The sequence below is a fragment of the Felis catus genome, chromosome F2, assembly GCF_018350175.1.
Source record: "Felis catus isolate Fca126 chromosome F2, F.catus_Fca126_mat1.0, whole genome shotgun sequence".
NCBI lineage: Eukaryota > Metazoa > Chordata > Mammalia > Carnivora > Felidae > Felis > Felis catus.
In genome coordinates, this window is record NC_058385.1 from 41,615,631 (window position 1) to 41,634,191 (window position 18,561).

Below are 18,561 nucleotides of genomic sequence, written 5' to 3' on the forward strand. Positions count from 1 at the left end.
TAATTTGGGAGAGGAAAACAACTGCTTTTAGGTCAACTTCCTAAATAATTTGGGCAAGAAATATTTTTATAGTTAAAGCACAGTGTAAAACAGAAAAAGACAATGTTAAACTTTTAGTGTGGCTCCTTTGTGCAATATCACTTCACTCAAATCCCCTCAAATACTATAATATGAAGAGAAACTTGTTTTCTATTAAATTTCCTTCTTCAGCTCAGAGGGCAAAACAGTTCAATTCAATTCGCCAGAATTGTTGAACCTTTGTAGACCCTTTGCTAGACCTTGTGTCGGGGAATTTCCCCATGCTATGGGAGACCAGAGGAAAGAGTTGCAAAGAATGACCAATTATTTGGAAGGCTTTACTGAGACAGTGGTGTTTGAGTGGCATCTTCAAGAGTGGACTCTATGTTTAAAAGCAGATGGGGAAGGGGACAGAAGCCCAGGCTGAGGGAACTGAATGTGCAAAAGATGGGAGGCAGAAAGGCATAGGGTGAATTTGAGGGTGTGGCACATTACAGACTTTGTGATGAAAAGACCATTTAAGAACTGGAATAATCTTAAAGGTGACATCATGGAGTAAAGCATTGATTATATCTGCTGATAGACCTGACTGGTCACCTACTACCTTGGCTGACAGTGCTGGTTGTCAACCCAAGAGCCATTCCCATCGTGTTTTCCTTGCTGGTAGAGCTGCCTCCCTCTCTAAAGGCTAAAAATTAACCAGCCTCTCTTGCAGCTAGGGGATGGCCACGTGATCCAACTCTGGCAAAAGAAACCTAAAAGGAAATCTGCAGGTGGACTTCTGGAAAGAGTTTTCTCCCTAATAAAAAAAAAGACTCTAAAGCAAAAACTTCTTTTTGCCTTTGAACACAGTTACATGACACTGAGTTTTAAAGCTATGGCAGCCATCTTGTGTCCAGAAGGCACAAGTTCAGGATGAACGCCAAGACGGTAAGGATGGCAGAGGAGGAAGATGGAAAGTGATTCAGACCTCAAAGACATCATTATGTTACTCTACATGCACCACCCTATGTTTGGAACTCTATGTTGTATGAAATAATACATTTTCCTTATTGTTTAAGCCATTTTGATTTGCCTCGCCCCTGGGTTAACATCAGCCCAGAAGACAGAAAAGAAGTTACTCTCCTACTTAGATTATTTCTCCTTATTACAGGGTTTTCTTACTTCTAAAATTTGTTTAGAATATACAAGTATATGTAGACAGCAAGAACAATTCTTCTGTAGTTTTGAAAAACCTCATACCAAGCCAAATCATGCATGACAAATAAAAGGGCTTATGGGAAGAACAGAGTTAAGAACAGGCACTCAAAATCTTACGAAGTTTGTAATCAGAGCCCTAATAAAAATAACCATCCTAATAAATATCCTGGCACACTTCACTCTCCATTCGCATTTGCAACCAAACACTTGGCCTTTCTTTGCAACCTGTATCCTGGCACCCCTGTTTCCTCCTTAAAGGCATTTGCTTCCAAAGCAGATGCTCATCACCATAATGAAAAATACAATCTAGTTGTATTTTTACAACTAGAGATGAGGGTCCTTAAAGGCATTTGCTTCCAAAACAGATGCTCATCACCATAATTAAAAATACAATCTAGTTTTCTTGGGGCTCAATTGATTAGGCGTCCAACTCTTGATTTCAGCTCAGGTCAAGATCTTGGGGTTTGTGGGTTCAAGGCCCGTGTTGGGCTCTGCGCTGACTGCACAGAACCTGCTGGGGATTCTCTCTCTCCCTCTCTCTGTTCCTCCTCTGCTTGCTTGCTCTCTCTCAAAATAAATTTAAAAACTTATAAAAAATACAATCTAACTTTCTTGAATCACTTTATTTAAACATAAGAAGGGTCTTCATAATTTGCCATCTGCACTGCCAACTTCCCCAGATGGCTTCAGGCAGTGGAAAATGCAGAGGTTCTTGAAGCCACAAAACCAGCCCCTATAACCACTCAAGGAAGGCACTGATGTGGGATTTTCAGCTCTTTCCTTGGGGTCCTCAAATATGATGAACACTTCCTCTTTGTGAGAAGGTTTGCCCTGATCATTTCAAAATACTAACATACTGGAAAAGTTGTGTATGAACCAACTGCATTTCTGTGTCATGTTGATATTCACCTGTCACATGTGAGCCAGTATCATTAAAAGAACACCTGTGTGGTTAAAACGGTAAATCTTATGTATATTTTACCACAATTAAGAAAAGATGCTGGGGCGCCTGGTGGCTTAGTTGGTTAAGCATCTGGCTCAGGTTCATGGATCAAGCCCCGCGCCAAGCTCTATGCTGACAGAAAGAAGTCTGCTTGGGACTTTGTCTTGACCTCTCTCTTTGCCCTTCTGCTTGCATGCATGCACACTCTCTCTCTCTCTCAAAAAAAAAAAAAAAAGACTAACTGGGCACATGAAACAGACAAATTGAGGACTGGAAAGAGTTCTCATTTATGTGGTGGTGTCTCTCAACATTTACTTTGTTAATTGTTAAAACTGACAAACTAAAAAAAAAAAAAAAGGAACTCCATTGTGAACAGATGGTGCTCCTAACACTCCTGTACCCATCACTCAGCTTCAGAAATTAAACTCCTGATACCATTGAGTTCCTTTGCCTTTCCCTGAAAGCACTGCTTCTTTGTCACCTGGGAGTAACAACTATCTAGGATGGTGTTTACATTCTGATGTATTTCTTTACTGTATTTCTAAATTTGGATATATCCCTGGGGACATATAGTTTTGAAATTTTAAGCCAATGTAATCATACTATATGCAGTATTCTTCAACTTGTACTGGTTATTCTCGGTTTGTTCGCCCTTACAGATGAACAAGCAAATCAGAGATGCATTCTTCCTAGTACTGTATTAATATGCCTTGATGTTTTGCTCCTAGTCTCTTTCAGAAATTATAGTAGGACATTGTGAGATAATAAAAACTATACACTGATCTCTGCTCTTGGTTCCTGACACAGGGCTCCTGAAATCCTTGCAATTTCCTGGGTGATAGGAGTGTCTTTTATTCTAAGAAGGCAACCCTGGGTGCCTCCAGGTTGAGGGCTGGTCACCAGAAACACCGAGCCATGATTAGAAGTTTGGAATTTTCAGCTCTGCTCCCCTCCCCCATTCTTTTGAAAAGGGAGAAGGGCTGAAAACGGAGTTAATGACTCATCATGCCCACGGTGATGAAGCCTCCAAAAAAATCCCAATAGTACTGGGGGTGGGGGTGGGGTTCAGAGAGGTTCCAGGCTGGTGAACACATCCATCCCGGGAGGATGATTTTGCACCACAACTCCATGGAGACAAAAGTTCCTGTGCACAGGATCCTCCCAGATTTTGCCTTATGTATCTCTTTATCTGGCTGTTCATCTGTATACTTTATCATATCCCTCAATAAACTGGTAAATGTAAGGGTTTCTCTGAGTTCTGTGAGCTGCTCTAGCAAATTAACCAACCCCAAGGAGGGGGTCACTGGAACCTCCTATCAATAGTCAGTAGTTCAGAAGCACAGGTAATAACCTGGGCTTAACAACTGGCATCTGAAATGAGGGTGTGTCTCTGGCTAGATAGTGTCAGGATTGAGTCAAATTGTAAGACATCCAGCTGGTGCTGGAGACTTGCTTGTTGTTGTGGGGGAACCCCTCCCCCGACACATTTGGTGACCAGAAGTGTCAGAAGTGAAGTGTTTTGTGTGAGTAGTAAAAGAAACACTCAGGAGACAGACTGAACTGAGGGTTTCCCCCCCTCCCACAACAGGAGGGAAAGACAAGGTTTTTCATTTTAGACATACACTCACTCCTCTCCCTTGGAGCTTCCTGCCCTGAAGGAGGTCTGCTGTCCAAGAGCTGATTTGTGGGTCTCGTTATGTCTCCAGCCACACCAGGACAGAGCAAACCATTAGAATAGGAGGTGCACTGGAATTAGAATATGTTTAGAATTAGTTCTTAGCACACAAATATTCATAAGAGGAGCAGCAGTCACTATTGACTGGAATAGTTCCCGGCTGGCAGATGTACCCAGATTTAAGCTGGCTAGCCAACTGAGTCCTGGAATAGGAAACCCCAAGAGAGGAAAGCTGGAGACAGAGGGGAAATGAGAGATGAACTGCAAAAAAACTCACTGGGCTTGAAACATCAATTTGGTATTCTGCACAGTAAATTCTGACATTTTCTTGTTTATATCAGCCTCCTTCTCTTAGCCTGGCTTACTACGCTGATATTTAATTGTGATGTTTCTGAGTTCATTTATTCAACGTTATTAGCCTTACTATATGCTATAGACTGGATATTTGTGTCCCCCCCAAATTCATATGTTGAAATCCTAATCCCTAATATGATGGCTTTTGGAGATGGTGCCTTTGGAATGTGATTAGGTCATGAAGATGAAACCCTCATGAATGGGATCAGAGCCCTTACAAAAGAGACCCCAGAGAGCTCTCTTGCCCTATCATCTGCTGTCTGAGGACACAGTGAGAAGATGGCCGTCTACGAACCAGGGAGTGAGTCCTTACCAGACGCTGAATCTGTCAGCACCTTGATCTTGGACTTCTCTGACTCCAGAACAGTGAGAAATTTCTGTTGTTTATAAACCACCCAGTCTATGATGTTCTTTATAGCAGCCTGAACAGATTTTCACAGTGTTGTGATTAATATATTGAGACTGTTTTCCTAGTAGGTCCAGGTTAGAATCTATGCACTGTTTCACTTGCATATACAGTATATTGATTTTTATATCATAGAGCGTTGGTTGACAGTTTACAGAAGACTCACATTACTATATGTTACAGTAAAGTTATCTGGAGAGAATACAAAAAATGATTTTGGCTTACCATTAGAGAAACCATTTGTAAAACTCAAGTAAAGCTTATCAAGGAGTCTGGATTGGTTTTGTTTTACACTATATGGGATGAAGAAATGTCAGTGGAGCTCATTAAGGCCAGATGCTCTGGCCAGCTACTGAAAAACAGAAGTTGGCTACTCTTGGAATTTGATCTAAAGCTGGACAGATTTGCTTTGTTATAGGGTCTCAAATTGTTTTCTTTTAAAATTGAATAAAATCGGGGCGCCTGGGTGGCTCAGTCGGTTGGGCGGCCGACCTCAGCTCAGGTCATGATCTCGCGGTCCATGAGTTCGAGCCCTGCGTCGGGCTCTGTGCTGACAGCTCAGAGCCTGGAGCCCGTTTCAGATTCTGTGTCTCCCTCTCTCTGACCCTCCCTCGTTCATCCTCTGTTTCTCTCTGTCTCAAAAAAAAAATATAATAATAAATAATAAATAAATAAATAAATAAACGTTAAAATTGAATAAAATCTCCATATACAGAAATAATTATTATAATGTAGTAGCCTCCACTACAATATCTCCCCACCAAGTGCCTCATCTAAGTGTATAAAACTATTGGGTAGACAAGAGTAATTGGGATGAATTTCTTAACATTTGCGTATGTGGCCTGTGGATTCTGGAGCCTGTGCCTTGGCAACTGAAGTTGAATGATGATGGCTGTTGACCTCTGATGTACTTCTTTTAAATCAGGAACTTTTTTTCTCAGTCTTAGCTCTCACGGGCCCATCCTAATGACCTATGGCTTGTTCACAGACAACAACATAAAAGAGAGACATAGAATCAGAGAAAGGAACAGGGGCAAGAGTGAGAACTATGTTCGGCAAAGGACCATTTTTTTATTGACTTTTCTTTTTTCCCTGGAAATTGGGAAAAACCTGTAAAAGGCAATAGCAAATAGTGAGGAGGCTGCTGAGGTGATGGTCCTAGAATCTATGTTGCATTTCTTAGCTTCATTCCCTATTGCACAATCTGATTGATAAATATGTTTTAGATAGAAATGAACATGTACTTTTAAGTTATGGGACCTAGTGGATTTTCTGGAATGAGCACTAGATTGGGAGCCATGAAACCTGGCTTTGAACGATCCAGCCAATTATCTGCATTAGTTTCTTCACATATAAAATGAAATACTCCAAAGTATAAAATGAAGTATTAACTAATGGATAAATAAAATATGAAATATCAACATAATGGAATATCATTCAGCCATAAAAGGGAATAAAGTACTGACACATGCTACAACATGCATGGGCCATGAAAACATGATGCTAGGTGAGAGAAGCAAGACACAAAAGGTCATATTTTATGATTCCTTTTTAAGAATATGTAGAATAGACAAATCCATACAGATAGGAAGCAGATTAGAGGTTGCAAGGGGTTAAGGATAGGAGGAAATGGGGTGTGATTATTTAATGGGTACAGGAGTTCTGGAATAATGAAAAAGTTTTGAAACTACAGAGAGGTGTTGTTTATACAATACTGTGAAAACCCTAAATGTTACTGACTTTATTATTTTTTTTAATGTTTTTATTTATTTTTGAGACAGAGAGACAGAGCATGAGCAGGGAAGGGGCAGAGAGAGAGGGAGACACAGAATCTGAAGCAGGCTCCAGGCTCTGAGCTATCAGCACAGAGCCCGACGCGGGGCTCGAACTCATAGACTGTGAGATCATGACCTGAGCTGAAGTCAGACGCTTAACCGACTGAGCCACCCAGGCACCCCTAAATGTTACTGACTTTATAGTGTACTAAATGTACACTTTAAAATGGCTAATGATGAGGTGCCTGGGTGGCTCAGTTGGTTAAAGTGTCCAACTTGGGCTCAGGTCATAATCTCACAATTCAGATTTGAGCCCTGCATAGGGGTTTCTGCTTTCAGCACAGAGCCTGCTTCTCCCTCTCTCTCTGCCCCTCCCCGGCTTGTTCTGTCTCTCTCTCTCAAAAATAAATAAACATTACAAAAATAAAAGCCACTGAATTGCATACTTTAAATGTTAAGTTGTATGGTATGTGAATTATGTCTCAATAAGGCTGTTATTTAAAGGAAGGAAGAAAGGAAGGAAGGAAGGAAGGAAGGAAGGAAGGAAGGAAGGAAGGAAGGAAGGAAGAAAGGAAGAAAGAAAGAAAGAAAGAAAGAAAGAAAGAAAGAAAGAAAGAAAGAAAGAAAGAAAGAAAGAAATTTCCACCCAGCTCAAATATGTGGTGAGGCTCAAATGAGTTGTTTTCCAAATAAGAAAGGTATTTCAAACTATATATGCTGATTATTTTTAGACTTCACTACTTCCTTCAGCTGGAAGCTGATAGGCTAAGGGCTCTCCAGTGACAACTGGCACTCATGCAGATCGAGAGACAGAGCTCTGGCTCTGAAGCCTGAAGATCAGGTGAGAGGGAGCAGTTTGAAGTCTGGGAGCGGTGAGGGAGAGAACTACAGCTGGACCATAAGCTCCTTGAGGTCAGGGATTGCTTCTCTGTCTTGTTCTGTTGCAAGCGCAGTGCTTAATACGACGTCTGGCTCAATACATACGAATGAATGAGAAAATGAGCAATGAATGAGTAAGTAGTGAAATTAATGAACTGAGGGTCCCTGAATGAAAACAGTGAGACACTGCCCAGCCAATAAACCATTTCACCAGCCAACACATTCAGATGTTTGCTTTGATGCTGACAGTGGAATGGGGGGGGGGGGGGGGATCTGGGTGTCATACTTAATCCATTACCAAGGGAGTGCTAAGTCTCTTTCAAGTGTTGCAGATCACAGTGGTTCTTATTTCCCCTTAAGACCACAAAGAAGGAAAGTTTTACCCTACATTGACTTTAGCAGTGTCATAGCTAAGATTGCTTCATCTTCTATTAGTTGTCATGAGCCAAGGAGAGGCTGGTCTCCAGAACAAAAGCACCACAAGGTGTGGCCTAGTCATGCTGGGAGTACCAAAGGCCCGTGGGCCAAGCCCGGATGTCAGCTTTGCTGCAAGACAAAGGCAAAGTATTCATAAGGTAGTTTGGAACTAGGGCAACAATTTTGTGTGGTCCTTGCATTGTAAGTCACTGCAGTGGGGACAGGAGTCACCTCAGGAAGAAGCGACTACTCTATTATTCCATCTTTATCAGAGAACTGAGACATGGAGAACCCTCCACTTTCTACTATGGGTTCTGAAGCTTCCCCTCTTTTTCACTAAACTTGAAAAAAAAATCCTTGCCATTCAGAGAGTTCAAATTAGAACCCCTCTGAAGGACCACTCAGGTCTTACACATAAATAACAACCATGAATATGTAACCAATGGATTTCAGGATGTGAACTACTCAGAGTAAGGGCTACTTCATTCAAAGCTTGGATATTTCCATTTAGAAAAGGATTCTGGCCTAAGAGAGATTTCCTTATGACATGGAAAAAAGGACACAATTAGTTAAGAAAAGATCTAGAACACTCAGTATAACTTAACTGGGAGCCAAAACCTTCTTGTCGTTGGATGAACTCCAGACTTTTCCATTTATGCTCAGACAGTAAGTCCTTTCTACCCAGAAGACTTGTAGCAGTGATAGCAGAAGTCTTAACCAGGAAGGGACTTTTCTTCACCTTTTATTTCCCTTCCTTTATCTCCAGGCTTTCTTGGACCACATGTACAGGAGCTAAACAGCACAAATGCAAAACTTCAAAAGCTTCAAAAAAATTATTTGCCTAAGGGAACTGTATATACCACATAAAGTAGATCATCTTTCCATCCCCTCCTCCACTTATTGCTTCCAAACCAGACATCTAAAAAGCCAGGAAGCCAACAAAGGAACAAATAAACAAACACAAACCACCAGTAAAACCAGCCCCTCTAATAAAAAAACATCTCCCAATCTCTAGCCCCTTGTATTTGCATAAACATGTTAAAATATGTTTGGCTATTACTTTTGATTATTCTGCCTTTGATGTCATTTATTTTAGATCATAAATCTGAAGACCAGGGGCCTGTGTTTATTTGGGGAACAGTTTGAACGATGTTACAGCATGGACTTTGGAGCCAGGCAGAGCTAGACTGGAATCAGGCTCCTTGTTTACCAGCTGCCTAAACTGATAAACAAGGCAAGTGACTTAGTTTTTCTAATCTTCATCTGTAAAATGGGGATAATAATACTTGGCTTAGATTTGTTATAAGGATCTAATAACATTGTATATAAATGGGAAAATAATCTAGGATGATCCTCTGTCCCTATCTACACCCTTCTCTCCAGGTAACCAATTCTATTTGCTTCTTATCCCTTTGGAGTTTATTTATGCAAATATAAGCAAATTTAAAAATACATATATTATTTGTATACTTATAAATGTATTCTTCTTTTGCCTACTTACTTACATAAAAGGAGCATACAACTGTTCTGTATCTTATTTTTTTCATTTAATCTATCTTGGAAATCTTTCCATATCAGTACAAGAAGAGCTTCCTCATTTTTTAACAGCAGGATAAGATTCCATTGTGTGTCTGTAGCACAGTTTATTTAACTGTCCCTTATTGGAAGACACTTGGATTATTTCCGACTTCCTATCATAAAGCTGTAGTGAATATCCTTGTACATAGTGCCATTTTGTATGGGTGTGCGTAAAGGATTTATGCATTTGTAATGTTTTTTAAACAAGTTTATTAAAGTGTAGTTAACTGCATTTATAATTTTGATTTTTTTTTTTATTGCCAAATCGCCCTCCAAAGGGGTTCTTCCATTTTGCACTCCCCAGCAATGTATAAGAATGTGCACTAAACTCCTGGAAGTCTGTACTTCTAAAAGGTAGGGGTAGAGGGCCCAGAGAGGACTTCATTTTCTTTCTTTAAAAATTGTATGAGAGAGGGGCACCTGGGTTGCTCAGTTAAATATTCAGGCTCTACACTTGGTGTAGAGTCAGCTTAAGATTCTCTCTCTCTCTCTCTCTCTCTCTCTCTCCCTCTCCCTCTACCCCTCCCTAGCTCATGTGCCTGCATGTGCACGCTCTCAAAAAAAAAATTAAAAAAAAATTAAAATGATTATATGTTAAGAAAAAATTTACATGTAGATATATCCTTAATGTAAAACATATCAAGCAGTAGAAATATACGGTAAAAATGTAAAATTCTCCTTGGTGAATTTCTTCCCTGCCACCCATCTCAGCCCCTCTCACGCTGCAAACTATTTGGTGTGTCAATTACCAATTATCAAATCCGATGGCCATTTCCCAGCCCTCATCCTTCTTGAGATTTCCAAAGATCTCTTGCCAAGATTCTCTTTTTCTTTGGCTTCTGTGACACAAACATTCTTCTAGTTCCCTCATATTTCTCTGATCCTTTACCATTTTCTCTGGCTTCTCTTTCTTCTCTTGCCTTGAAAAACAGGCTTAATAACACATAATATTTATTTAATGCCAATGATGCACAAGAACAACAGAATTCCAGACCACAAGGAACATAAGGTCTTGGAGGGTGTGGCAGATTGTCGGATAAGCTATAGCCACAACAATTCTTCTGGTCTAAGTGCACTAGTCTGCTGGGCCTACTGTAACAAAATACCACAGATCAGGGGGCTTAAACAGAAATTTATTTTCTCACAGTTCTGGAGGCCAGAAGTCCAAGATCAAGGTATCAGCAGGGTTGGTTTCTTCTGAGGCCCCTCTCCTTGGCTTGTAGATGGCTGTCTTCATGTTCACATGGCATTTGTCCTTCTATGTGTATCCTTCTATGTGTGTCCTAATCCCCTCCTCTTACAAAGACAACAATTATATTGGGTGGTGCTCACCTTACTGGAAAGGACAGCAAAATGACCTTGGAAAGGAGCATGCTAGTTGGTATGAACTGATCCTGCTGTGCTCCCCCAAATTTGTATGTTGAAATCCTAACCCCCAGAACCTCAGGATGTAACTGTATTTGGAGACAGGGTCTTTAAAGGGGTAATTAAGTTAAAATGAGGTTTTCAGGGTGGGCCCTAATCTAATATGACTGGTGTCCTTATAAGGGAAGGAGGTCAGGACACTGGCACACACAAAGGGAAGATGATGGGGAAACACAGGTAGGAGAAGATGGCCACCCACACACCAAAGAGAGGGGCTTCGGAAGAAGCCAAGCCCACTGACACCCTGATCTTGGACTGCTGGCTGCGGAGCTGTGAGCAAATAAACATCCGTTGTGTAAGCCACCTGGTCTGGGGTACTTTGTTATGGAAGCCATAGCAAATGAATATAGAGGATCATGCCATTTGCTTTGCAATAAGTCTGGAAGATAACTTGTTTCAGAAAAGAATGCGCGTTTGAGAACATTAATCCGAAAAGGCCCATCTCAGGGCTCCGCATGTGGAGTCCATCCTCCATGCTGAGGAGAGGAACCAGATGCAGCACGAGGGAGCAAGTTCCCTGCTGCTTTTGCACACAGCTCTGGGGCAGGCCCTGACCTGGGGCCAGGGTCACCCCTGCCAGGATTTCAGCAGGCACTTCAACAAAACAGAAAGCGAGAGGGAGGGAGGGAGGAAATGCAAGAGACAGGTTTGTAATGTAATGTAAAAGGGAAAACTATCTTTTCTTCCACAACAGGTATGCTTGGAACACCTGTATTCCTAAAGTAGGATGTATTTTGACTCAGAATCCTTTCAGTGACTTTAACAGAGGATGTTTTGCTAGGTTTTAAGAAGTATGCAGATCTCCACAGTCGTTCTTGTTATAACATGTAGAGTAGCTGGCTCTCAATTAGTTGTTTTATTAAAAGGATTCACAGGGTTACCTATTATTAGTGTATATTATTTTTCTCAATGCTTCAGACACTTGGGCATTTATTTTACTGTTGTCATAGAAACCCAGGTCTGTAATAAGCAGCTCTTTTAATTCTCATAATTAGCCTTATATAAAGGAATATTTTAATGAGGTGAAGAATTTGGAGAGCCCCATCAGAGGAATGCAGGAAGAAGAACCCTATTCTCCAAATGCTTACAAAATTAGCTTAGATTCGCCTTTGTTACCATTGTCTTCTTTGACAATTGCTGAGTGTTCATTAGTCAGGCTTTCCTAAGGACCTGTGGTTTTCCATAAAGGTTGGAGGTTTGCTTATTTCTGGGCAACTGCAATTCCATTCACCCCAGTCTCCCCCTTACACCCAGGCTGTCCTAGTTAGACGGAGAGGCAACTTCTCCTTTTTGCTGTAAATCAGAAAAAGTCTAGGTTTATCTTTAAGTGTCACGGACGATACAGGCTTTTTGGTTTTTTAAAAATCAGTCGAGAAAAAATAATTATGCCTTTCTACATGTGGGATATTTGGAAGCCATGAATCTTGTCTTTTTTTTTAATCTTGTCTTTCTTATATTCACTGCTTATAAAAGTATTTTGGAGGAATATTTATTAATTAATTTTCATGACAGGTAACCCATGCACACAGCACAAAAATCAAGAGGCAGAGAGTGAAATAGTGTCCTTTCTATGCCTGTCCCCAGGTGGCAACCACTGTTACTTAGTTTCCTTTGTATTCTTCCAAAGCTACTCTCTGCCACCAAACACACACACACACACACACACACACACACACACACACACACACACACACTGGCAGCATGTTATCCACACTGTATGGCATCTTGCTTTTTCACTTTCTGCTGAAAAATTTGGATGCTCCAGTTTGGATGCTATTCTATTTTATTACATGAAGAACTGCTTTGTTCTTTATAAAGGCTTTGCCCTGTAATTATTTGACAGTCATGTACTGAGTGCTACAGCCATTGTGTGGGGCCCTGGCATATGAGGTAAGGACCATGAAGTCCCCATTCTCAGGAACCCACACTAGTAGAAGAGGTGACTACCTGTCTAGTGAGCAGCACTGTGATAAATCAGGTGGAAGGGGAGGGGGAAACACCTGATAGGGAGTCTGGATCTGCTCAGAAGGATCACAGGGGTTCACAGGGGAGAGGCTTCAGCGGCATCTTGAAGAAAAAGCCAGGGGCCCACAGGTAGACAAGGAGAGCAAGTACGTTTCAGGTAAAGGAAACAAGAAGTACCAGGTCCTCTAGAGCAGAAACTGGCATGACATTTTAGGGAACTGAAAGTGGTTTGTTATGGCTGGGGAGCAGGGTGTGTGTATAAATTAGACCTGACCAGTGGCTCTCCAACTTTTTGACTGCAACCCAGAGTTAAGAAATACATTTTACATCACCACACAGCATGTGCAAAACGGAAACAAAATTTCATGAAACAATATCCTCATTAAATGTACTGTTTTTTTTTTCCTACTGAATTCTATTCTTTTTTTTTTTTTTTTTTTTTTTAATGCCAGCTGTGATTCACTGCACTAATTTCACAAACCACTAATAGACACTATCTGCAAGTTGGGAAACTATGGACTATAGTGTCTAAAGACTCTAATTGTTGACTAAACAGCCTTTCCCTAATTTATATGACTGTGAACACTTTTTAAATTAGAATAGAATGACAAGAGTAAAGAAGCTTATTTGGAAATTCATTTGGCACCTACAGCATCTTAGACATTGTGCTATGTGCTAGAGGTACAGGGTCAAGGCAAAATAACATGGTCTCTACCCTCACAGAACCAAAATTTGGTCTCACAGATGAATTATGTGCTGCAATAATAAAAATGTGCATTTTAGTGTAACAGTAAAACATGCCTATTATAAAGAAAAATTCCAACTATGTAATAGTTGGAATAGTTAATCCCCTTTTCTTATAAGAAAAAAAAATCCTTACGTGTGATATTGCCACTGTGACTATAAAATGTCCTATTTTGAGATGTATAATGAAGTATTTTGGGGTGAAATGACATTTAATGTCTAGGATTCACTTTAAAATATCCTAGCCAAACCAAGAGGGAGATAGGAAACAAGACAGCAAAATATGATGCTTATTGGAGTTAGGTGAAAGATTCATGGGGGATTTTGGGGGGGGGGTTATTTATTTATTTTGAGAGAGATAGAGTACAAGCAGGGGAGGGGCAGAGACAGAGAGAGAGAGAGAATCTCAAGCAGGCTGTCAGTGCAGAGCCTGAAGAGGGGGCTCAAAGCCACAAAAGTAAGATCAGGACCTGAGCTGAAATCAAGAATCAGAGGCTTAACTGAGCCACTCAGGTGCCCATGTAGGATTATTATACTTGACTTTTGTGTATGGTGGGAAATTTTCACAATAGAGCCTATAAAAAAAGAAAAATATGACATGATGTAGAATGTGGTTTATAACTCAGGTTTGGTGTTTTATACCAAATGCTAATATGTGTTCATTTTTCTTTTTATTTAGATATAAGTAAATTTTTCAGTAAATATAAGTAAATGCACCAAAGGGATGATGGAGTCCCAACAAACCATTCAAAGCACTAAGCTCTTCCTTCACAAAGTGCCCAAGAAGCTTCTTCTAAAGAGCAAGCTTGTGTCTACAGAGCACAAAGTAAAGCAAAATCATATAATCATCTGATGACAGGGAGTAGGGTGCATAATTCAGATAATTCAGTCTTTCCATGTATATTCTGACCTGAATTGTTCAGTTTGGCTGTTTCAAAACTTACAGTGCTTTAATAATTGTACATTCTTGGGGTGCCTGGGTGACTCAGTTAAGCGTCAGGCTCTTGATTTTGATCTCAGGGTTCGTGAGTTTAAGCCCCACATCAGGTTCTGCGCTGACAGTGCAGAGACTGCTTGGGATTCTCTCTCCCCTGTCTCTCTCTCCCTGCCCTGTTTGCTCTCTCTCTCAAAATAGATAAATAAACTTAAAAAAATTTTTTAAAAAGAAAAAAAAATCCTCTGACCTTTTTGTGCATAAAGTTTCTGTATTTATTTCACTAGGGTAGAAGGACTAAATTTCCAGTTGGTTGAATCTCTGACCCATTGGGAACTGTTTTGGGGGAGTGTGACTTAGTTTCCCAGAGTTTGGTCACCCTTCTATGATGGTTAATTTTATCAGCTTGATTGGCTAAGGGAGACCCAGACAGCTGGTAAAACATTATTTCTGAGTGTGCCTGTGAGGGTGTCTCTGGAAGAGATTAGCATTTGAATCAGTAGACTGAGTAAAGAAGGTCACCCTTGCCAATGAGGTGGGGATCCTCCAGTCTACACTGAGGGTGTAGAGGAATAAGAATGGAATAAGGCAGAGAAAGAATAAATTTGCTCTCTCAACTTGAGCTGAGACATTTCTCTTTTCCTGCCCCTCAGATATTGGTGCTCCTGGTTGTTGGATTTCTGCCTCACCCGGGACCAACACCATCATTCCCCCCTATCCCCAGCCCCCATTCTCAGGCCTTTGGACTCAGACAGAACTATGTTGCCAGCTTTCCTGGCTCTCCAGCTTGCAGATCAGGCTCCATAATCACAGGAGCCAATTCCTAGCATAAATCTCCTCCTAATATCCTACTGCACAAGGCATTCCTGGTTCCGTTTCTCTGGAGAACTCTTGACTAATACGCCTATCTTGAACAATAGGTCCAATCAAATTTCTGATCAAATGCAGAAAAGTTGAGGCCCTGAGCCTCTGGTGCTTCACCCTGGTAATGCCACTTTGTGATGACACCCTGCTGAGCAGCCAGCCGGCTGGTCTCTCCAGATCGTAACTGCAACAAGGAGAGCTTTCAGGTGACTGAGGACACCGAACAATGCTCTTACTGCTGAGGTGACATAATCACTTTGGGCCTATTTGTCAGATGCCTTTTGCCTGATTCTCCCAAGGCTATCCAGAGATTAGACTAAGATTCCAAGATTCTGGCATAGACTTCTGCTTCAATTTGGCTGTCCAGCTGGACTCTTAAACCTCTGAAGGAGCTGAAGAGAAAACTGTGAGGAAGTTGGATATGATCACACCTGAGGGAGAAGGTTTGATTTAAGTTGCTCACCATTCATCCAACAGATATTCCCTTCCCAGAGTGTCTGCAGATTGAAAGCTTCAGGGTGGTGGTGCATGGGGGCCACAGGGTTGAATGAGGTTCCGCCACCATATTTAAGATAGAGCCGGAATAGTTGGAACAATGTAAGCTTCATCAGTGTTCTCTGGAGAAGCAGGGCATTAAATTAAATTAATCAATTAAGTTATTTAATTTTTTTAAATATAATTTATTGTCAAATTGGCTTACATACAACACCCAGTGCTCATCCCAACAAGTGCCCTCTCAATGCCCATCACCCGTTTTCCCCTCTCCCCCACTCCCCCATCCACCCTCAGTTTGTTCTCTGTATCTATGAGTCTCTTGTGGTTTGCCTTCCTCCCTCTCTGTTTGTAACTATGTTTTCCCCTTCCCTTCCCCCATGGTCTTCTGTTAAGTTTCTCAAGATCTACATATGAGTGAAAACATGATATGTGTCCTTTTCTGACTGACTTATTTCACTCAGCATAATACCTTTCAGTTCCATCCATTTTGCTGCAAATGGCATGATTTCATTCTTTCTCATTGCCAAGTAGTATTCCATTGTATATATAAACCTCATCTTTATCCATTCATCAATTGATGGACATTTAGGCTCTTTCCATAATTTGGTTATTGTTGAAAGTGTTGCTATAAATATTGGGGTACATGTGCCCCTGTGAATCAGCACTCCTATATCCCTTGGGTAAATTCCTAGTAGTGCTATTGTTGGGTCATAGGGTAGTTCTATTTTTAATCTTTTGAGGAACCTCCACACTGTTTTCCAGAGCAGCTGCACCAGTTTGCATTCCCACCAACAGTGCAAGAGGGTTCCCGTTTCTCCACATCCTCACCAGCATGTGTTGTTTCCTGAGTTGTTAATTTTAGCCACTCTGGCTGGTGTGAGGTGGCATCTCCGTGTGGCTTTGATTTGTATTTTGAAGCAGGGCATTTTATAGCAATTGTGTTTATCTAGGGTTGCACATATACAGGGAATCAGATTAACTTACTTGTATTTAATTGGAAAGAAATTTGGAGAGAGTGAAAAGAGGATTTACTGACTCCTATGGTTGCTAATGTATATTTGTGGAAATGCCGTGTTTGACTTTATTTGCGAGTGGTTTTGTATTTCCAGTATATTTGGTTCCTGATCTACTTATAAAATGTTTCTGAGCCTGTTCTGCATTCTTCTAACACTTTCTGATAAAAATATCTTTTGCTCTCAGTCTAGAGCTTTGTTTCTCCGGAAGGATATATGTTACTTTCTTTCTTCTCTATTCATTTTCTATTCAGGCCAAGGCAATTCCCATTATTTGTTGAACATGTGCTGCGAGCGCCTCAGAGCAGAAACTGAGTCTCACTGTCTTTCTTTTTCCCTCTGTGCACATGGGAGAGCAATGAAGAAGAGTTAACTTTTATTGAGCACTTACTACACAGACTTAAGCCCTGCATCCAGTGTATTTATTATCTGGTAGGGAGAGATGGCCAAGAATGCAAACAGCCAAAATAAGAAGCAAAGTCTGTAACAGGCCACTAGGAGTCACAGTTAGAGTTCTGAGAAGGATCCTATTTGGTCTGAAGGTTTAGTAAAATTTTTATAGATGGATATGAAATTGAATTGGGCCTGGAATGATTGTTAGGATTTCAATGTTTCTTTCACATTATTGGTCACCCTTTATGCAAGGTGCTGGGATTCAAAGTCTATGTCTAGCTGAGGACTCATTGAGACTCTTTTGGGAGCAAGTAAACAAAACCATCTCATGCAGGCTTAAGCAAAAAAGGCACTTGAATGGCTGGTACAATTGTGAGTTCCAGGAAAGAAGGTGACATCAGGTGGCATCAGTCAAATAATGTGATCCCTGCCTGGGTTTCCGTCCCCCCCAGACCCCCATTTCAATTGGCTTCCTTTATGTGGAAGTGGTTAGAAGTCAAGGTGTGGAAACTGGCCACAGACAACTTCTGGATGACATCATCTCAGCTAGTAGACCTAAGAGAGAGAGATCTTTTCACTTTCCACGTATATGATCCTGAGAAAAGATGCTGATTGGCCTGGTTTGGGTCATGTGCCCACAACTATAGCCTGATGGTCCTGGAGCCGCACTGGGAGTCATGCCAGATCCAGATGAGTGAAGAAAGGGCAATTATCTAACTGCACAGTGGATCTGTTGCCAAAAAAAGAGAGGGGCCATAGTAGAAGGGATGTTGGGCAGATGAGTACAGCAGATACCCTTGACAAATGTAAACAAAAAAGTTAGAATAAAATGTGGCAAGGGCTGTAATAGACATGTGCATTAAGTACCATAAGAATGCTGCTAAAGGTGTGTGATCTATGTCATGGAGAAGACATTCCTGAGGGAGTAAAATACATAAGCAGTGGACAGAGGTAAGAAAGCAATGGAGAACTTATAGTCCAATTTGGTTCACTATTGGGTAGGTCTACCAAGAGGAACAGAAGGGACAGAAGATGATGGGGAAGGTTTTGGGAATATGTCTGAAGTGGGACACATTTGGACCCCACTGGGGAAAGCTTTTAATGCGAGCTCAGTCTTTATTTAAGTTGGTGGATTCAAAGGGAGGGATGTGATTGAAATTGTACTTCAAAAATGCTCCCCTGATAAGTGTGGGTGGCATATGGTAATGCTCTCCACTTCCTAACCCCTCACCCTGCTGGCCACTCCTCCCCCACCTTCAGAGCCCTGGGCCCCCTTGGGCCCCATGGCTTTTGCCATGGCTTTTGCCTCTTCAGCCTTCAACTCTCCTGCACCTTCAATTTTGTACCATCTGGGGAAACCCTAACTCAGAGCAGGCCCCTCCTTCCATGCTCTCTCCAAATCTGACTCCGGTAGCTGAGCAGTGCTGGAGAAAGTCACCTATCACTGCAAGACAACCCACCTTCACTCCTCATTCCCTTTCCC

At 41.2% G+C, this 18,561-nt stretch overlaps 1 long non-coding RNA gene across 1 annotated transcript in view; it reads right to left on the reverse strand.

Moving 5' to 3' along the window:
• LOC105261377 overlaps positions 1-18,561 on the reverse strand; it is a 116,076-nt gene that overhangs the window by 6,958 nt on the left and 90,557 nt on the right. Inside the window, exons 5-6 of the long non-coding RNA XR_006592725.1 lie at positions 15,641-15,794; positions 3,784-3,907 (exon numbers count right to left, since the gene is read on the reverse strand). This is a non-coding gene — a long non-coding RNA (uncharacterized LOC105261377). The remainder of the gene's footprint in view (positions 1-3,783; positions 3,908-15,640; positions 15,795-18,561) is intronic.